Here is a 22526-nt window from a genome sequence, read left to right on the forward strand (position 1 = left end):
TCAATAAGGGAATGCATAAATGAAATTGATTTTTAAATTGTCCAAATGACCTAATTTCATTAGACTGGCTGGAAAGAGTGTTTCTTCTCTTCTCTTATTAGCACTGTAGACTAACTGCTCAGAGAGTGTACTACATTACTACTGAGAGTTGGTGTGGGGGCTGAGCGAGGCAGGCCAATTAGTCAGACATGGGTGTGGGGCTGTTGGGAAAGAGAGGGAAGAAAACGATCAGACTAAATTCTGATGGCAAACTGTGTAACCACCATCTGCTCAACCCAATTCAGACAAGCTCGCACTGCACAACAAACAGTTGTAATTCACTTGTATTGTAGGTCAAAAATTCAAATCTGGCCAAGTCAGCTGCAACACAGTCTCATGTATCTGACAGCTGTTTGGTGGCATATAAGAACTCAATTGTGGTCTGAAGGCTTGTCTATACAGGGAAATTGACCAGAATCCACATGGATTAGCTAAATCAGTAAAAGGCATTCTTCTTTCTAAATATCCACATCGGGAGCTATTGCTTTTTAAATTCACAGCCTATTTTATTCCAGAATACATTCCCTCTGTAGACAAGCCCGGAGTTGTTCTCCTGTTATACAGCCTAACCGACACCCTTGTTAGCAAGTCTCCAGAGGCATAAGGTTTGAAAGTGTCAGAAGGACTCCACCCAACCTCTCCCGGCAGATCAGGGTAAAGACACATTGGTGAGGAAGTCTGCACAGCAGCTGCCTGTGCTGTACCTATTCGGTGAGAAAAAGAGGACTTTGGTGTCAAAAAGTCGTCAATAAAATTACTTTTGCCAGCATTAAGTTCACTTAAAACAATTTGTTTAAAAGGAGAAAATATAGTGTATCTGTTGGCTACCACAGCCAGATGTTGCAAAGTTCTAGGAAAGCTGGAGACACACATTGGACAAGATACCATATAAAAGATGTATATGAAAAGCTTACATCTGATTAGACAAGACACATAAAGCTCCATAAGAACTAACAGCAAGCAAGGTGGATTAAAAACAAAAGAAGAAAAAGAAAAACAACTGTTCAAAAATTTTACATTGGATTTTTTTATTTAAATTAAATAAAAGTTTATTTTTTAAAGTACACATCTCTAAAATTACATTTGAAATTGACAACCTATCATAAGGGCTCAACTTCTTATAATCCATTAAAGTCATTTAAATTAAATACAAAAAATATTAAGCAGTACATGTTTGCTGCTGAAGCTTTAAAGGAGGGATCAGCAACCTTTGGCGCGTGGCTCGGCAGGGTAAGCACCCTGGCGGGCCGGGCCTGTTTGTTTACCTGTCGCATCCCCAGATTCAGCCAACGAGCCTCAGCGTGGGCTGAGGGATGTGCTGGCCGCGGCTTCCCGCCACCCCCTTTGGCCTGGAGCGGCGAACTGTGGCCAGTGGGAGTCGCAATCGGCCAAACCTGCGGACGCAGCACATAAGCAAACCAGCCTGGCCTGCCAGGGTGCTTACCCTGGCGAGCTGCGTGCCAGAGGTTGCCGATCCCTGCTTTAAAGAAACTCAAGCCACTGATCTGGTGGAAGTCACTGACTTGCAACCAGAGTTTACTGAAGTGCTAAACCCGCTTTTGACAGCAGTAGCCACTTCTGCTGGTATAGAGAGAATATTTTCTTCATTTCAGTTTATTCAGCTAGTTCAGTTCAATGACTAGTTCAATCACAATTAAGAAACTAATTGGGAGATAGGAAAGCTTGTTTTCCTCTTCCTTTCTATGAATAAAAACTAGGTGTGAGAGACTATGAGATCTTCTATTTCTAAAATCTTGAAGGACATGGGGACCAGAAACAATCAGTTCAATTCAATAACTTCCTTTGTTCAGTAAATCAGTTACTTTTAAATGCAAAACTTGTTTTAATAAACTCTTTGATAAACTTTTTTCTTATGTATCCAGAACTTTTAACGTAGTTTTATTTAATAATAAAAATTTAAAATGCTGTTTTTGTGCATTTTTTAAGGAATTTGAATGTCCATCCAAACAGAGCTTGACACAAATACAAAATTAATCATCTTGTCAATAAGAAATGCATCATTCACCATTTTCTAACATCATAATAATGTAAAAATTAAGAATTTGAATAAATATATGTTAAGCTATAGATTTATTTAAATAAATGTGTATATTCTCCAGGTTAGCAAAAAGCACCACCAAATTTAGTGTAAAGCCTATATTTAGTTGCAAATCAATATTTTTAATAGTTACCAACCAATGAGAATCCATCTTTCTTTAGGAAAATAGCTAAAAAGTACAAACGCTGAACAATTAAAATAAATTATTTAAATCAAGATTTCCTGCTTGCTGATGGAAATCACAATTAAAATTGGTGATTTAAATTGCTTTGATTTAAATCAATCCTCCCTGATAGCAAGAAGCGGGGGGGGGGGAGGGGTGGAAGTAAGTGATGTACATAAACTAATCCCAGGGGTAAACCACGAACATTTGTTGCTTGCATGTTTCAGGAATATCCAGACTAGCCTTTACAATGAGGTTAGCTCCCTCAGTTAATCCCATAAAAACACCTTTGTACACTGTTGAGGCTTGTCTACACAGGGACACATAGGAAAATTAATCTGAATTAAAGGTTAATCTTGTAAACGGGAGCAGCTAAATTTCAACTGGGATAACGACATTCTGTTATTTAAAATTTCCCCTTTAGTTTCAAACGGATATATCTAAATTTTTCAGTTTACAGTGGGGCTATTACCTTGTGCATGAATAATTAAAATTCTTTTTAAACCCCCATGATAATTTATATGAACATAATATCCAAGATGTCCCACGTGGATTTCAACTAGTGGCACTGAGGTGTTGTGTGATGTGGACACCTGTCCATTTGGAACCAGAAAAGACCAAATTCATTTCACATAGAACCACCAACAGCCATCAAATACCACTCCAATTGCTTCCTCTGTTATTCAATTGCTTCTCAGAATCATTTTACTAAAGACATAATAATCAAGCAATGACAATTATCAAACACCACTTAAATATGTTACTGTTGAGGTTGGCTGAGATTTTAAGTTATCATGTACATTTAAAGGACAGCTGTGATTTCAAATGATGTGCTTAAATGTAGTTTAATTGCAATTATATGTTACAGATTTCATACATGCCTCAGTTTAGTAGCTTATCTTCATAAATAATGTTTCTAACATTTGTCCCCGTACATTTTCTATGTAATAATGCCTTCTGTTTAAATAGCATCTTTCATCCCCAAATGCCCAACTATTACCAACTGTACATGCAAAGCAATAATTTTACCCACCACTGAAATGTACTTCTGGAGTGAAATACATCAGCTGTTTAACAGCACTTGGTGACACTATGGTACGTAACAGTTTAGGATAGGAAGTGAAGCAGAATATCATTGTCCAACTAAAATTGAAAGGAGAGATTAGATGGGCAGAACATAGTTATCCAAACTACACTAGGACCTCAGAGTTACAAACAACTGAGTTATGAACTGACCAGTCAACCACACACCTCATTTGGATCCTGAAGTATACAACCAGGCTGCAGCAGAGACAAAAAACAAACACACAAAAAAGCAAACACAGTACAGTCCTGTGTTATACGTAAACTAGTATCAGCAAAGGAAAGCAACATTCTTCTTTTGCATAGTAAAGTTTCAAAGCTGTATTAAGCCAATGATCAGCTGTAAGCTTTTGAAAGAACCATAACATTTTGTTCAGAGTTACGAACACCTTTATCCCCAAGGTGTTCGTAACTCTGTATCATTTGGTCCGCCGCACAGTCTGAAGAGTGCCAGGAGAGCCTAACTGGACACAGCTGGTCAGGGCCTACATTTTACATCCCATAGAAGAGACAGCATCTTAAGCAGAAGAGGACCATGTTAAGGAGTTGGTTCAATACCAGTTCATAAAGAAGAGTGTTACCAACACTATTTCCTGCAGCACCTGGCTCCCATGAACTGTGAAACCCCTACCCACTCTGTGCATTGATTTATAATGCATCAAAAGATATAAAGTCATAAGATAGATAGATAGATAGATACACACACATACACAAACACAGGAGCAGTGACACCAGAATAAAAGGTTTCTCCTCAATGTTTCTACAGTAATTCATGCAAACTTCCATGCACCATATGAAAAGAAGTGTGTAATAGTTGCTGTGTGTGACCAAATACTGGGAGTTACTCTTTCTCCGCTTCTGAAAAGAGGAATAAGGGAGAAATATCCACTGCAATACAAATGACCTGAATTTATGAAATCCTGCATTTGAATACCAGGAACAAAATCTAGCACGCAGCTCCCACTATTCAATTAGAAAACCAGCAGTTCATGAGTGCCCCCTCCCTTTATTACAACGATTTTCATAGGACCATAGTAGTCAGGGCACTCTTGCACCACCTGTGCTGTGCGCAGGCTCTACACTCACTGGTCCCTCTCTGTCCTTCTCCTACCTTTGATCTGGAGCCTATGGCCCTGTTTATCCTTGTTGCTCATCTCTGGACTTTCTCCAATTTGTCCACATCTTTCCTTAAAAGCGGCACCCAGAACTGGATACAATACTCCAGCTGAGGCCTAATCAGCGCAGAGTAGAGCGGAAGAATTACTTCTTGTGTCTTGCTTAAAACACTCCTGCTAATACATCACAAAGGCCTGGTCTACATGGGGGGAGGAGGGGAGGTGTTGATCTAAGATACGCAACTTCAGCTATGAGAATAGCATAGCTGAAGTCGATGTATCTTACATGGACTTAGATTGACTTATTTCGCGTCCTCGCGGCGCGGGATCGACAGCCGCCGCTCCCCCGTCAACTCCGTTTCCGCCTCTCGCCCTGGTGGAGTTCCGGAGTCGACGGGGAGCGCATTCGGGGATTGATGTATCGCGTCTAGACGAGACGTGATACATCGATCCCCGATAGATCGATCACTACCCACCAATCCGTGAGTAGTGTAGACATACCCAAAATGATGTTTACTTTTTTTGTAACAGTGTTAGGCTGGCAGCACTCGCATGCGCAAAGCGCTGCGCGCGCAGCGCAGCCGCGCGAAGCGGCGGAGCACCAGTGTAGCTGCGAGAAAGCGCTCCCAGCGCTGTCCGCGCGCCCACTTCCACTGAATGGGGGAGGCGGCAGCGCTGGGAGCGCTCGCTGGCTGGCTGATCACTCACTGGCTAGCGCCGCCGCCGCACGCGCGCTGCAGAGGGTGTGTTTTCACACCCTGCTGCAGCGCTACAAATTTGTAAGTGTAGCCAAGCCCTTACACTGTTGACTCACATTTAATTTGTGATCCACTATAACCCCCAGATCCCTTTCTACGGTGCTCCTTCCTAGGGTCACTTCCCATTTTGTATGTGTGCAGCTGATTATTCCTTCCTAAGTGCTAATGAGGCCAATTCAATCAGGGTGGATGTGGCCGATTCTCAACAGTTGACAAGAAGGGGTGACTATCAACAGAGGGAAAATTACTTTTTGTAGTGCTAACGAGGCCAATTCAATCATGGTGGATGTGGCCCATTCTCAACAGTTGACAAGAAGGGGTGAGGGAAAATTATATTTTGTAGTGACCCAGCCACTCCCAATCTTTATTTAGGCCTAATTTGATGGTGTCAAGTTTGCAAATTAATTCCAGTTCTGCAGTTTCTCATTGAAGTCTGTTTTTGAAGGTTTTTTGTTGAAGAATGGCCACTTTTAAGTCTGTTATTGAGTGTCCAGGGAGATTGAAGTACTCTCCTACTGGTTTTTGAATTACAATTCTTTCACCCCCAGCTATATTCGAGACACCACTGACTTCCTGAGGAAACTACAATCCATTGGTGATCTTCCAGAAAACACCATCCTAGCCACTATGGATGTAGAAGCCCTCTATACCAACATTCCACACAACGATGGACTACAAGCCATCAGGAACAGTATCCCCAATAATGTAACCGCAAACCTGGTGGCTGAGCTTTGTGACTTTGTCCTCATCCACAACTATTTCAGATTTGGGGACGATTTATACCTTCAAGTCAGCAGCACTGCTATGGGTACCCACATGGCCACACAGTATGCCAACATTTTTATGGCTGACTTAGAACAACGCTTCCTCACCTCTCATCCCCTAGCGCCCCTACTCTACTTTTGCTACACTGATGACATCTTCATCATCTGGACCCATGGGAAGGAGGCCCTTGAGGAATTCCACCAGGATTTCAACAATTTCCACCACACCATCAACCTCAACCTGGACCAGTCCACACAAGAGATCCACTTCCTGGTGATTACAGTGGAAATAAGTGATGGTCACATAAACACTGCCCTATACCAGAAACTTACTGACCACTATACTTACTTACATGCCTTCAGCTTTCATCCAGATCACATCACACAATCCACTGTCTACAGCCAAGCCCTGAGATACAACTGCATTTGCTCCAATCCCTCAGACAGAGACAAATACCTACAGGATCTCTATCAACCGTTCTTAAAACTACAATACCCACCTGGGGAATTGAAGAAACAGACTGACAGAGCCAGAAGGGTACCCAGAGTCACCTACTACAGGACAGGCCCAACAAAGAAAGTAACAGAACACCACTAGCCACCACCTGCAGCCCCCAACTAAAACCTCTCTAGCGCACCATCAAGAATCTACAACCTATGCTGAAAGACAATCCCTCACTCTCTCAGATCTTGGGAGGCAGACCAGTCATCGCTTACAGACAGCCCCCCAACCTGAAGCAAATACTCACCAGCAACTACACACCACACAACAGAAACACTAACCAAGGAACCAATCGCTGCAACAAACCCTGTTGCCAACTCTGTCCGCATATCTATTCAAGGGACACCATCGTAGGACCTAACCACATCAGCCACACCATCAGGGGCTTGTTCACCTGCACATCTACCAATGTGATATATGCCATCATGTGCCAGCAATGCCCCTCTGCCATGTACATTGGCCAAAGTGGACAGTCTCTACGCAAAAGAATAAATGGACACAAATAAGACATCAAGAATTATAACATTCAAAAACCAGTAGGAGAACACTTCAATCTTCCTGGATTGGCCTTATTAACACTGACCCCCCACTTGATAAGGCAACTCCCATCTTTTCATGTGCTGCATATTTATACCTGTCTACTGTATTTTACACTCCATGCATCTGATGAAGTGGGCTGCAGCCCACGAAAACTTATGCCCAAATAAATTTGTTAGTCTGTAAGGTGCCACAAAGACTCCTAATTTGTCTACCCCTCTGATACTTGACTAATTTGTCTAAGTAATTTTTAACTTGTTCTTTCCCTATTTTATTCTCTGCTTCTACCTCATTTTCACTGGCATTCACTATGTTAGATTTCCAATCCCTATCAACCTTTTTGGTGAAAACTGAAACAAAAAAGTCATGTAGTACTTCTGCCATTTCCACATTTGCTGTTATTGTTTCCCCTCCCTCATTGAGTAAAAGGCGTATCCTGCCCTTGGTCTTCCTCTTCTTTCTAATGTATTTGTAGAAGCTTTTTCTGTTACCATTTATGTCTCTAGCTGGTTTAATCTCATTTTGTGCCTTGGCCTTTCTAATTTTGTCCCTACACACTTACGTTATTTATTTATATTCATCCGTTGTAATTTGACCTCGTTTCCACTTTTTGTAGGACTCTTTTTTGGGTTTCAGATCATTGAAGGTCTCCTGGTTAAGCCAGGGTGGTCTCTTGCCATATTTCCGATCTTTCCTACGCTCCGTTCTGACTGATAATCATCTGTGCAATTGCCTCCATCTTGTCTTGATTGAACTTACGCAAAACTTCTAGGCCCTTGTCTAGTAGAAGACCTGTCACTTTTCCCACTGATGGCAAGTAGTATAATTATACATTATTCACACATATTTTATTTTAAATTTCTATTGCCGTATAAAATTACATTTTCAGTAGTAACACTACAGTGTAAACAGATATTTCACAGTAATTATTCATGATTATTTTGCTTAATACACACGTAGATGGGTGTGTATTTGTTATTGGAAAGACCCGAATCATAAAAGATAAAGAGTTCATGTGTACTAAGGGTTATTTTCTTTCAAACCCTGATACTTATATGAAATAAACCACAAAAGTCTTGAAAGTTTTGAATATGTTTATCTATCTCTCTATATACACATATGGATACAATAATTTTATTTGACAGAACACATTCAAAACTTAAAACAGTTGTCTGAAAGTATTTTAATACTAATATTTGCATCTATTTGACATTTTACCTACATACTTTCTCAAAGTAATTTATTGCATATTTCTTGAAGGTTATTTTCAGGTTATACAGTGGTTTGATTTTATTTTTCATGTAATGCACTTAAAAATAAGCAATAGGCCCTCGGTATATTACACAGCAATGTATGCATTCATTGAACAGGGGCACTTGCAGTGTGAAAAATATTTCTCTGGTGGCTGGATCTTGACTATACCTTGACCAAGAAATTTGGACCTTGAAAAAAAAAATTTGACTACGCCTGCTCTAAGCCAATGGAAGAGAGCTCTCCCATCAGCTTAATAATTCCACCTCCACGAGAGGCAGTACCTATGTCGGCGGAGAAGCTGTCCTGCTGACACAGCGCTGTCTACACCAACACTTAGATCAGTATAACTATGTCGCTCAATAATCCACACCCCTGTGCGACGTAGTTATACCGAAGTAGTTCTGTAGTGTAGACCAGGGCTAATATCCTCAGACCAAAACAGCTACAACAACATTTGTATTTTCAGCGGTCTTTTCTATGCTATTCCTTAAGCAGCACACCATTTTGGTTGCTTTTTGGGGCAGGTCTACACTACGCGGTTAAGTCAATGTGTGCCCTGGACTTCAAGATAGGAACAGTGCTCAACCCACTAACCAAGTGGGTGTTAGAGGTATAGCTTATTACGATCTCTTTCCTCCAGATCATTGTTATATTAAACATTTGTTCTAACAGCACCTTGGGAAATCTTGTTAACATTCTGCCATATTGAAAGCTTACCATTTAGCCATAATTTGTGTTCTGCCTTAGCCTGTTTCTTCTCCAGGATAGTACTTTGCCTCTCACTCCATGACTTAGTTTTCTTAATTGTCTCTTATAAGCAACTTTGTCAAATGCTTTTTGAAGGACCAAATAAACTAGAAATGACAGAGGCACATAATCTTATCATATAACTTCTACGAGGTGTTGCTAACGTCATTCAGGGAGGTGGTGGCATAGGTGCCGACTCCATGAGTGGTCCGGGGCTGGAGCACCCACGGAAGAAAAATAGTGCTCAGCACCCACTGACAGCCCCACGGATCAGTGCTGCCCATTCCCTCTTCCAATCAGCTCCTCTCCCTCCCTCGCTACACCTCCTGCACACCGCGAATCAGCTGTTCAGCAGTGTGCAGGAGGTGCTGGAGGGGAGGAAGAGGAGTGGGGGCAGGAAGAGGTGGGGGAAGGGGGAGGGAAGAGGCGAGGCAGGGGCGGGAAGAAGTGGGGTGGGGGCTTGGGAGAAGAGGTGGAGGGGGGGCAGGGCCTGGGACAGAGCGGAGGTCGAGCACCCCCAGGAACAGAGGAAGTCGCCGCCTTTGGGTGGTGCTACTATACTGTCAGAACTCCTCTTGTTGACATATGCTGTCTACACTAGCAGATTATGCTGGCATAGTTAGGCTGCCATAGGCACATCTACATTACAGATCCTAAATTCTTGGGGATGGGGGAGAAATAAGTACTCCCTATGTACAGGAGACCTGGATTAGGGGTAGTGTAAGACTCTACTGCTTTCAGCTCTCTCTGCTGAGACAACATAGATTATTCTCTTGACACCTCAGCTACAAGGTAGCTGCAACTGACTATTTCTGCATTAGTGAACTGCATGTTTATTTCACTTCAGTGTTGAACTAAACCTAAAAATAAAACCTATTCTTTTCTTCAGGGCATGAAAACATGTAATTCTAAACAGGCCAATAATATCCTTCAGTGAATTAAATTTAGCTAATTATGGAGAAACATCTTAAACAAATCTGTCATTACACAGCAAAATAATGAACCATGAAGAACAAAACGCACAATTATCAGTTCTTTGGAAGAGATCTACCACTGTCTGTCAGTTCTGCAGTTATATCAACTGTGAGACTATGACGATTTTTCTGTTTCAGGTGGTTCCTCTCCTTTCACACACCTTTACCTTGTTAATTTTGAAAAGGAAAGCAGATTTAAATGAAATTGGTACAGGATGTCAACAAAGTCGATATGGCACTTTAAAAAAAAACCTGTAATCAGAAATTTAACACAGCTGAACTATGAATTCATGAGACCATATCCCCCTAATCAATGTAGGTCAGTGGTCACCAACCGATAGATCTCAATCGTGGAGCCTCTGACAGTCGATCTCAGTCTCAGTCACTGAGACTGAGATCGTCACAGGCTCCAAGATCCACCAGTCAATCGCGATAGGGTTGCCAACCCTCCTACAGCGAAACAGGGAGGTCGGACCCTAACAGTCCGGTGGCGCAGAGGGACTAAAGCAGGCTCCCTACCTGCCCTGGCCCTGTGCCGCTCCCAGAAGTGGATGGCATGTCCAGCAGCAGCTCCTGAGGGGGAGAGGCAGGGGGTCTTGCGCGCTGCCCTCACCTGCAGCTCCCATTGGCTGGGAACAGGGAACCGCAGCCAATGGGAGCTGCAGGGGCGGTGCCTGTGGATGGGGGGGGCCCACCTGCCCTTCCCCCACCCAGGAGCCCCTGCCGGACATGCCGGCCGCTTCCAGGAGCAGCACAGGGCCAGGGCAGGCAGGGAGCCTGCCTTAGCCCAGCTGCGCTGTCACCCGAGAGCCGGCTGAGGTAAGCGGCACCCAGCCAGAGACTACACACTGAACCCCTCCTGCACCCCAGCTCCCTGCCCCAGCCCTGAACCCCCTCTGGCACCCAAACACCCTCCCAAAGCCTGCATCCCAGCCCCCTGTCTCAGCCCTGATCCCCTCCAGTACCCCACACTCCCTCTTGCACCCCAACCCCCTCCCAGAGCCTGCACCCCAACCTGCTGCCTGAGCCCAAAGCCCCCTCTCAGAGCCAGCACCCCACACCACCTCCCACACCCCAGCTCCCTGCCCCAGCCCTGAACCCCCTCCTGCACCCCAAAACCCGGCCCCAGGCTCAGCCCGGAGCCCCTCCTACACTCCAAACCCCTCCTCCCCAGACCAGAGCCTGCACTCCATCCCACACCCCAACCCCTTGTCCCAGCCTGATGAAAGTGAATGAGGTGGGAGAGAGCGAGCAACAGAGGGGGAGGGATGGAGTGAGCAGGATGGGGCCTCGGAGAAGGGGCAGGGTAGGGACAGGGCAAGTGTGTTTGGGTTTGTGTGATTACTGTTATTTCTCCATTTTCTTTGAGGTAGATCCTGGGTTGCACTTAAATTCAAAAAGTGATCTTGTGCTTAAAAAGGTTGGAGACCATTGGTGTAGCTCTTCTGAAGTCAATGCAGTTATACTGACCAAGTGCCAAAACCCCCAAATGTCTTCCACCCAGCTGCCAAACCACTCCCTGCAGCATCTCCCTTGACAACTTCTGTGATGCAGTTATAGCTTGCCAAGAAAAAAATCTGCAGCACATCAAGAACTGAAAGTGTGGGGGAAATGCAAAATAAATATACCCAGAGAACAGAGGCCACTGATACTAAATTCATTAAAGACCCTCCTTTTTATTTAAATTGTTTTTAGTTAAAACAAAAAAGACACCAGTTTATTCAAAAAGTGATTGGTACCGATTCCAGTTGAAGACAATGGGGTTGCACTTGTGTCAATGAGGAGCTAATTTAAGCTGCGGAACTTTTATTATAGGTGTGATGCGCAAACAGAGCTCAGGCTGAGTTTGCAAAGCTAGCAGGGTTTTGGGGGGGGAGGGAGGTGAGGGAGGAGGAAAGAGAACCACACATCTCAAAATATTTTTACATGTATACAGAGCACTGCTGAAAAAGAAGTTACCGAGATACAAAGAACCCCACAATAATATTTTTACAAGGGCATTTTTCAGAGTAGACTCTCACTTTAAATGAAGCTGCTGTAATACAGAAGCCAAAGATCTTGCTACACTATTTTACTAGTTTACTGTGCAGCACGTGGGGCTTTGGCTCTAGCAGTGGGTGCCATCAAAATCCTCTGTTGTAAATAGTTCACATTACCACCCACACTATTCCTGGAATTTGTTACAGGAAATACCATAGGAATAATGTTAGCTACTTGCAAGTGGCAATTGCAAAGACTTGCCATGGTGACCACTGTAAGAGTACAACTATTACTATCCATAGCCAAATACACCCCCTGCTCCAAGGTATGGAATACCTGGACTCTGTGAAACCCAATACACCGCTACCTCAATATAACGCCACCCGATATAACACAAATTTGGATATAACGCGGTAAAGCAGTGCTCCGGGGGGGCGGGGCTGCGCACTCCGGTGGATCAAAGCAAGTTCAATATAATACGGTTTCACCTATAACCCGGTAAGATTTTTTGGCTCCCAAGGACAGCATTATATCGAGGTAGAGGTGTATTTCAATATATTTTCATTCCTTTTGAGGAGAGAAAGTATGATAAGGAGTGGTGGCTATGGCCATGGGTGAGGATATTTCTACATTTATTAGTTTTCTGATTGGTTAATGGCGGTCATAGAGGCAGGTAGATCTGTGAATGTGGTAGAATCTTTAGTATTTTGTCAAAGGCACCCAGTGCACGGGAGATGCATTTTTATTTATATTTCATTTGATATATAATACGTACTCTCATAAATTAAGACCCTGCAGGGTTGACTCACTGCTTCAACCTTCAGAGGTCAAAGCTTTTGTCCTTCCCACTCTGATTTGAAATAAAAAAAAGAATCTCAGCTTTCGTTTTAAAAAAATTCTCTAGTCATTTTCCCTGGAAAGACAGTTTTCTGCAGCGGGATGGACAAACCACCATTAGTATAAAATGAGCCGGTTACGTATGCCAAAGGGTACGTCTACACTTGAGCTGAAGGTGTACCTTACAGGTCAAGTAGACGTACGTGCACTAGTTTTGATCAAGCTAAAAATGTGCTAAAAATGGAAGTGGTTGCTACAGTGCAGGCAGCAACATGGGCTAGCTGCCTGAATACAACCCCCCCACCCCAAGACCCTAGGTCAGGGGTGGCCAACCTGAGCCTGAGAAGGATCCAGAATTTACCCAATGTACATTGCCAAAGAGCCACAGTAATAAGTCAGCAGCCCCTCATCAGCTTCCCCCTCCCCCCCCGGCTCAGAGCGCCCCCTGCCCACTGGCATCCCCACCGATCAGCACCTCCCCCCCCTCTCCGCACCTCCCGATCAGCTGTTTTGTGGTGTGCAGGAGGCTGGGGGAGGAGCGAGAGCACTGCAAGTTCAGGGGAAGGGGCCGGAAAGGGGTGGCGTGGGGGCAGGGCCTGTGGCAGAGCCAGGGATTGAGCAGTGAGCATCCCCTGGCACACTGGAAAGTTGGCGTCTGTAGCTCCAGCCCCAGAGTCGGTGCCTATACAAGGAGCCGCATATTAACTTCTGAAGAGCCGCATGTGGCTCCGGAGCCACAGTTTGGCCACCCCTGCCCTAGGTACTTTCTCAGGCACATACCCTACCCTGCTGCCTGCACCACTGCTGCTACACTTCTATTTTTAGCACACTAGCTCTATCAAAGCTAAAGTATATACATATTCCCATGCTGAAAGTTATGCCACCAGCTCAAGAGTCCATGTACCCAAGGAGACACCCTACTAACCCTCTCCAACCTTCTTAGGCCATTCCGGTACGTTTTAGGAGAGGGGACTCACAAAAACTTGTCTCAGAGGCCAAACCCAAAACGTTAAGGCTAGTTCTGGTTGAGGTGGATAAATTAGCTCCATGCATGTAATTTAAAGCAGAGGGTCCTGCAAATGAACCCATAAAAAGCAGATGTTCTGTTTGCTCAATGTGGACATTAGAGATCCCGTGGCATTTTTCAAACTAGTTCATCCACAATTTCCACACCCCAGACAACATTATGTGCAAGCTGGTTGCTGTCCTCTACCGCAGAGGTGGTTGCATTTCCGTGGTAATGTAATTAACTTGTTAAAGTACTTTGCCAACCTTCAGCACTACAGATATTAAAAAAAAAAAAAAGCAGCAGCAGCATCTAAGATACAAGTTTAACAGTGGGCAGGCCTGTCCAGGACTGGCGATATCAGACTGTTTTCAATAAAGAGGCATGGTCCAGAGGGGTAATGACGGAAAGAGGGCTCTAATCTCCATTTATGAACCTGACTTTTCCATGTCTTAATGTCCCCAAGTATAAAATAGTAACAACTGTTCACCAACTCCTAAGGGTTTTGTAAGGAATTAATGAATGTTTGGTTAACACTAAAAGCAGGAAAGGGGCTATATAAATGCTAAGTATTATCAGTATGTCAATAAACTGAGTTTGTTGGAGTCTCAAAACACACACTGTTCTTACACAATACACTGCCATGTCTCTAGGCTGACACCATGTCCTTAACTCAACCAACCTGGTTACTCTCAGAACAGCATACTATATTGTGCATATTAAGTAAAGCTTGTATCACCAGGGTGAGGTAAGGACAGCCTTTTGGCCTCAACCTTGTCTTTATGTCAGATCAGAAAGTGGGTGAGTGTAATTTTATACATATATACGCAAAATGAATTTTAATATGTGTGTGTAATTGTATCATATACAGGAGGACAATTATTGATAAGCGTCAACTTTATCTTGCTTAGATTACAAAGTGGATTTGGAGGTGGGGTATTATTATTTTTTTATCTATAGATAGATAGACAGACAGACAGATAGATAGATATATCAATTGATGTTTCTGCTGATACTACTTGAGCTTTATTCTCATGATGTCACCATAATCCTGAGATTATTGATATAAACACAAAGCTTTCGTAGCCAGTAATTTATATATGGTGTTTTATGACGACTCTGGCATTATAATGCTACCAAGGTATTATAATACTACAGCTTTGGAGCTAAATTCTGATCTCAATTACACCAATGTAAAACTGGAGTAATTCCACTGACGTCAATTAAATTACTCGAGTACATGAGATCAGAAACTAGTGCCAAAACCACAGCATTATTAAGCCCATGTACAAACAAGAAACACCTAACGCACACTTGAAGCATTTGCAGATCATAATTTACATCAATAATCTTGAAGTTTCGATGACATTATTGGAGATTTATTGTCATGCTATTACCAGAAAAAACTCCTTAATATAAATATACTAACATACATATATAACCAACCCCACATAACTATTTTATGATCTGACATAAAGATAAGGTTGAAGCCATTCATAATTGTCTCACTCCCACCTTGCACAATTCTACTTGCCCGGAGCAATTTTTTTCAAAAACACATGAGTCAAAACATAATTAGCTGTTTCCTTAATATTATCAAGGTTAAGCACAGAAGAGTTGGGAAATTTTGGAGGGTGCCTGGTAAATTTCCAAGACAATTTTGTAAGTCTGGCCTTGAACTACATTGGATATTACACAGATTTCTCACTACTTCTATATAGTGAAACATGAACCCACCAAAAAATACACACCCCCATTGTTATTATGGTTATTATATACTTTGGAGTCTGCATGCACAAACAGAGTTCACTGTGCATTATCTAAGTGGGGCACATCTCAAACTGCAGTGAGACACAGCGGTAGTCAGTGTCGAAACCCTGTGTAGTAATGTGACTGGGGGAAAGGAACCGGCTTTGTTTCAGGATTCACTGCTTTTCCATCCATCAATTTGCAACATCAACAACAGAAGCCCATAAAGAGGTCAAGAAAGGCGCCTCAGTGAGCACTAACTGCACAGCTTTTGCATGGCAGGAGTCTGACTCTGACACAAGAAGAATCGGAAACAAACACACCAAAGCAGGGTTCTGAAAAGTGGGGAGGAGGAATAACATCTACCAGTAGGGTGACCAGATGTCCTGATTTTATAGGGACTGTCCCAATATTCAGGGCTTTGTCTTACATAGACCCCTATTACCCCCATCCGCTTTTTTACACTTGCTATCTGATCACCTTATCGACACAGGCTGTTTCATATGTAGGTCCCCAGGGTGAAAGCTCCCCCTCCCCCCAATTCCTGGGGCAGCTGAAGCTATGACAGAACATCAGTGCCCAATGGGGACAGGATATGCGCGCCTCTAAGGAAAGGGGGAGGGGATTATCTAGGGAAGAAGGGGGGGTTACAGGATGGATCACCCCAATTCCCCCTCCCAAGCATAACTGGGGGAAGGAGTTTGTGGTACTCTAGGGGAGTCTGGGGGTGGCGGGGTTACTGCACAGGTCACCACAGTTTTTCCCCCTCCCAAGGAGAACTGGGGGGGTGCTAAGGGGAAGGGGTTTGTGGTCCTTTAGGGGAGAGTGGGGGGTTACAGGACAGAGCTCCCCAATTTCCCCCCTCCCAAGCAGAACTGGGGGGGTACTGGGGGAAGGGGTCTCTGGTCCTTTAGGGGAAACGGGGGGGGTTACAGGACAGAGCCCCCCAATTCCCCCCTCCCAAGCAGAACTGGGGGGGTACTGGGGGAAGGGGTCTCTGGTCCTTTAGGGGAGACTGGGGGTTACAGGACAGAGCCCCCCAATTCCCCCCTCCCAAGCAGAACTGGGAGGTACTAGGGGGAAGGGGTCTCTGGTCCTTTAGGGAACCCCCTCCCAAGCAGAACCGGGGGCCCCGGGGTCTGAGTTGCTCCTGGGAAGGGGGGGTCCGAGGCTGCGCCCCGCTCCCAAGCCGCCCCCGGGAAGCGCGGGGGCCGGCGGGGGTTCCCCGGGCGGGGCCGGGCGGTACCTGGCGGTGCGGGGGCCGGCGGCGAAGGGCTCCTGCAGCCTGTCCAGCTCGGCGCTCGGCTCGCCCGGCTGCTGCACTGCGAGGCGACAACCAGCGGCGGCCTGTTCCGCAGCCTCCTCCCCGCTCGGCTCGGCCCGCCCCGGCTCCGCCTCGGGCCCTGCGCCCGCCCGCCCCCCGCGGCCGGCCGGCCGGCCGGCTGGCTGGCTGGCTGGCCGGGCAGCCTGGCCCGGAGCCCGGCCCGGGCCCTGCCTCGGGGGCCGCGGGGGGGAGCGGGAACCCGGAACCCGGAGCCGACACGCCCCGCACCGAGCGGGAGACATCGCCCGGAGCACGGACCTGGCACGCCGGCCCCCCCCCCCCCGGTCCTTCCGCCACCACCCCCCGGTACCCCCCCGGCCCCCCCCGCAGCCCCTCCCCATCCCCGGTACCCACCCTGCCCCCGCAGCCCCTCCCCATCCCCGGTACCCACCGTGCCCCCGCAGCCCCTCCCCATCCCCCCCGGTACCCACCCTGCCCCCCCCGCAGCCCCTACCCATCCCCCCGGTACCCACTCTGCCCCCCCCCGCCCCGGGTACCCACGCTGCCCCCCCCTGCAGCCCCTCCCCATCCCCGGTACCCACCCTGCCCCCGCAGCCCCTACCCATCCCCAGTACCCACCCTGCCCCCGCAGCCCCTACCCATCCCCGGTACCCACCCTGCCCCCTGGCAGCCCCTACCCATCCCCGGTACCCACCCTGCCCCCGCAGCCCCTAAACATCCCCGGTCCTTCCGCCACCATCCCCGGTACCAACCCTCCCATACCCTTCCCCCGCAGCCCCTACCCCACTGCTACCCCAGCCAGCCCCAATATCCACAGCCCCTACCCCACTGGCACCCGGCCAGCCCCTCCCAATACCCCACAACCCCTACCCGCTGCTACCCGGCCAGCCCCATACATTGGTACCCCAATCTCTCAGCCCAGCCCTCCAGTCCCTACACCACCATCTCCCCGTACCCTGCCCCCTCAGTACCCCGTGGCCCTCACACCACTGGAACCCTGGCTAGCCCCCATACCTCAGTCCCCAATCTCCTGGCCCCCACGCCGCCATCCCCAGTACCCTAGAATACCATCCCCAGTACCTTGCCCCCAATGCCCCTCTCCCCACGGCCTCTCCATCCCTGGTACCCCAGCCAGTCCCTGTGCAATACCCAGCACGCCCCCCATACCTCGGTCCCCCAATCCCAGCCCCTATGCCACCATCCCCCCGGTACCCTGCCCCCACACAGCCCCTACACCACTGGTACCCTGGCACAGACCCCCCCAGATGTCAGTCCCCCAATACCGAGCCCAGTCCCTACACCACCATCTCCCCACAGCCCCCACACCAGCATCCCCACGGTACCCTGCCCCCACACAGCCCCTTCAAAACCACTACCCAGGCCCAGCCCTCCCATACCTCAGTTTCCCAATACTTTGGCCCAGCCCCGTAGCCTCAATGTTCTGAGCCAGAGGTCTGGGGCCCCCTGGGTGGCTGCAAACAGGTTTCAGGGGGTCCACCAAGCAGGACCAGTGTTGAACTCGCTGGGGCCCAGGGCAGAAAGCCAGAGCCCCACCACATGCATCTGAATTCCAGGGCTGTGAGCCTGCCAGCTGGGGCTGAAGCCGAAGCCTGAAGAATGTAGCTTGGTGGGTGGCCCTGTGGCAGGGGACCCCAGGCAATTGCCCTGTTTCCTGCCCCCTGACGCTGGCCCTGGCTTTTATATGTGGAAAACCAGTTATTGTGGCACAGGTGGGCCATGGAGTTTATATAGTATGTTGTGGGGGCATCAGAAAGAAAAATGTTGAGAACCTCTGCTCTACACCACCATCCTCCTGGTACCCTGCCCCCTGTACCCTGTTCCCGGCCCCTGTGGCCCAGCACCCTCCCCCCCGTACCTCAGTCCCCCTATACCCTGACCCCTACGCCACCAGCCCCCCAGTGCCTGGTCCCCCCCATGCCCTGTCCCTGCCTCCCCATGGCCCCTACACCAGCGGTACCATAGCCCAGCCCCCGCCCTCTGCTAGGCCCTGGAGTTTTTATAGCATGAGGGGGGCTTCAGCAAGAAAAAGGTTGAGAACCCCTTGTTTAGGGGCCATGGGGGCATATGGTGACTCAGAGCTCCGGGGCGGAAGGGGGGATCCCTTAGGCATAGGCATAGTTTTACTTCGGGGAGGCGAGCAAGGGCTGGCAGGGCTCGAGCCCGTTCTGCACAGCGGGATCCAGAGAGGGAGCACCACCTCCACCCCGTGACTCACTCAGGGGGCCACTGAACGTGTCTGGGCTGTGAGGGGACGCAACCAAAAAATATAACTCAAAGCGAGGACTCAGTTCAAAAAGTTTGAAAACCGCTCAGGGTGCAGGCAGAGGGTATCTAGGGGCTGTGTATGGGGGGAAAGGGGGGCTCCTGGCTTCAGCCCTCCACTGTTCCTGGCTTGGGGTGGCGGGAGGTTTGCCAGCTTCAGCCCTGGGCCACTCCCAGCTTCGGAGCGGGAGTCGACAGCTTTAGCCCCGCACCACTCCCGGCTTTGAGGGGGAAGTGCTGGCTTTGAGAGGGCGCTGTTCCCAGCTTTGGGGGGGAGGGCGCCTTCAAGCCCCACGCTGCTCCTGTCTGGGGGGGGGGTGTGCCAGATTCAGCCCCGCGCTGCTCCCAGCTTGGGACGGGGAGGGTGTCGACTTCAGCCCCGCGCTGCTCCCAGCTTCAGCGCCAGTGCTGGGTTTCAGCCGCAGGCCCCGCAGCCCCCCTGAAAGAGCTCATGGACCCCCGGGTGAGAACCCCTGCCCTATGCTACCATCCCCATCCTCCAAGTCCCCTATACCACCATTCCCCAAATACACCCTCCAAGTCCAGCCCTCTATAGACCCTATATCACAATCCAACCAATACCCAATGGATCCTGAACCACCGTCCCCCAAATACCTCATCCTACCCCCACTCCCATGGACCAACCTAATTACCTTCTGTAACAGTACTAGCCTAGTGATGGGGGGAAGCCGTAGTCGTGGTATATCTTGATTTTAGTATGGTGTTTTACACTATCCCACATGACATTCTTATAAGCAAGCTAGGGAAATCTGGTCTTGATGAAAATTACTATTCAGGTGGGTGTATAACTGTTTGAAAGACCATTCTTAGAGTAGTTATCAATGGGTCACTGTCAAACTGGGAGGGCGTATCTAGTGTTGTCGTGCAGAGGTCAGTCCTGGGTCTGGTACTATTCAATATTTTCATTAATGACTTGGATAACACTGTGGAGAGTATGCTTATAAAATTTATGGATGACACCAAGCTGGGAGAGGTTGCAAGCAGTTTGGAGGACAAGATTAGAATTCAAAATGAGCTTGACAAATTAGAGAATTGTTCTGAAATCAGCAACATGAAATTCAATAAAAAGTGGAAAGTTCTACATGTGGGAAGGAAAAATCAAATGCACAAATACGAAATAGGGAACGAGTATCAGAGGGGTAGCCGTGTTAGTCTGGATCTGTAAAAGCAGCAAAGAGTCCTGTGGCACCTTATAGACTAACAGATGTATTAGAGCATGACCGTGGGTGCCAACCTCGTGACAGTCTGTCAAAAATGGCAGACACGCCAAATTGGTGGTATGTCCTATAATTAGATTTCACCAACCCAGTAACAAATATAAACTCCTGGATCACTATAACAGTCTTACCATGGAGTCACAGGGAGTCCCCTTAGGGTCTCCAGTCTATCCTGCTACCCAGGCAAGCTGGACATGATAACTGGTCTCCCACACCAAAGATCACAAAATAGACACCTCCTACAAGACAGGCCCAACAAAGAAAATAACAGAACACCACTAGCTGTCACCTTCAGCTCCCAACTAAAACCTCTCCAGCGCATCATCAAAGATCTACAAGCTATCCTGAAAGATGATCCCTCACTCTCACAGATCTTGGGACAGACCTGTCCTCACTTACAGACAACGCCCCAAGCTGAAGCAAATACTCACCAGCAACCACATATCACTGAACAAAAACACTAACCCAGGAACCTATCCTTGCAACAAAGCCCGATGCCAACTCTGTCCACATATCTATTCAAGTGACATCATCATAGGACCTATTCACATCAGCCATACCATCGGGCTCATTCACCTGCACATCTACCAATGTGATATATGCCATCATGTGCCAGCAGTGTTCCTCTGCCATGTACATTGGCCAAACCAGACAGTCTCTACGCAAAAGAATTAATGGACACAAATCTGACATCAGGAATCATAACACTCAAAAACCAGTAGGAGAACACTTTAACCTGTCTGGTCATTCAATGACAGACCTGCAGGAGGCAATTTTGCAACAGAAAAGCTTCAAAAACAGACTCCAACAAGAAACTGCTGAGCTGGAATTGATATGCAAACTAGATACAATCAATTTAGGCTTGAATAGGGACTGGGAATGGCTGAGCCATTACAAACATTGAATCTATCTCCCCTTGTAAGTATTCTCACACTTATCAAACTGTCTGTACTGGGCTATCTTGATTATCACTTCAAAAGTTTTTTTCTCTTACTTAATTGGCCTCTCAGAGTTGGTAAGACAACTCCCACCTTTTCATGCTCTCTGTATGTGTATATATCTCCTCAATATATGTTCCATTCTATGCATCCAAAGAAGTGGGCTGTAGCCCACGAAAGCTTATGCTCAAATAAATTTGTTAGTCTCTAAGGTGCCACAAGTACTCCTGTTCTTTTTGCGGATACAGACTAACACGGCTGCTACTCTGAAAAATATTCAGGTTACTTCCAGTCCCAAGGGACCAGTCAAATACCACAAATTAATTTGTATCTCACATCAGACACCAACAACAGCGCTTGTTCTGTAATAAACTAATTAACAGCCTATTAACTAAGAAAAAGAAACAAGAGTTGCTTACAGGTTAAAGCAAGCAAGTATACACACACAAATGAGTTACCATCTGCGGTTCCGAAGAATAACAGAGAGGTAGTAATCTGTCAATTCAAAATGTCTTTCAGGGTGGACCCAGGGGTAACTCCTAGGGATCTCTGCCTTAGTTTAGTGTGTCTGGCCCTGTGAGAGTTCAAACAGCAAAGAGATGAAACATTTTCATGTCAACTATTTTTATTTCCCTCTTCCAGGGTTCAAACTGATGGGATGAGGCCTTCTGCACATACCTCCCCAGGGCCGGCTCCAGGCACCAGCCCAGCAAGCAGGTGCTTGGGGCGGCCAACGGAGAGGGGCGGCACGTCCGGCTCTCCGGCGGCAATTCAGCGGTGGGTCCCTCACTCCCTGTCGGAGGGAAGGACCAGCTGCCAAATTGCCGCTGAAGACTGAAACGGTGGCGGTAGAGCTGATCACGATCGCGGCCTTTTTTTTTTTTTTTTGGCTACTTGGGGCGGCAAAAACCCTGGAGCCGGCCCTGTACTTCCCAGTGGGTGGATGAGGCAGTTAACAAAGATTTTGTCCTATGATGGCCCACTTAATTTTTTATAGTCCTCCTGGATGGGCTGAGGGAGCCCCTCTTCCCATCTGAGCCCTGGTCTATCCTACAGAATTACTTCTGTATAACTACATCATTCAGCAGCACAAATAAGCCACACCCCTGAGCAACGTACTAAAACCAGCCTAAGCACTGGTGTAGACGGTGCTATGTATCTACTGCCTCTCGCAGAGGTGGATTAACCAAGCCAACGGGAGAGCTCTCCCATTGG

The 22526-nt window shown here is 47.2% G+C and overlaps 1 protein-coding gene across 3 annotated transcripts in view; it reads right to left on the minus strand.

Moving 5' to 3' along the window:
• SMOX (spermine oxidase) overlaps positions 1–16964 on the minus strand; it is an 80527-nt gene extending 63563 nt beyond the window's left edge. For 2 of the 3 annotated variants that reach the window (XM_039540977.1, XM_039540975.1), the window contains exon 1: positions 16814–16964. The gene's annotated coding sequence lies outside the window, so the exon portion shown is untranslated. The remainder of the gene's footprint in view (positions 1–16813) is intronic. The other variant, XM_039540976.1, reaches the window with a different exon arrangement.
• Between the last annotated feature and the right edge of the window lie 5562 nt (positions 16965–22526).

The sequence above is a fragment of the Mauremys reevesii genome, linkage group 5 (assembly GCF_016161935.1).
Source record: "Mauremys reevesii isolate NIE-2019 linkage group 5, ASM1616193v1, whole genome shotgun sequence".
NCBI lineage: Eukaryota > Metazoa > Chordata > Testudines > Geoemydidae > Mauremys > Mauremys reevesii.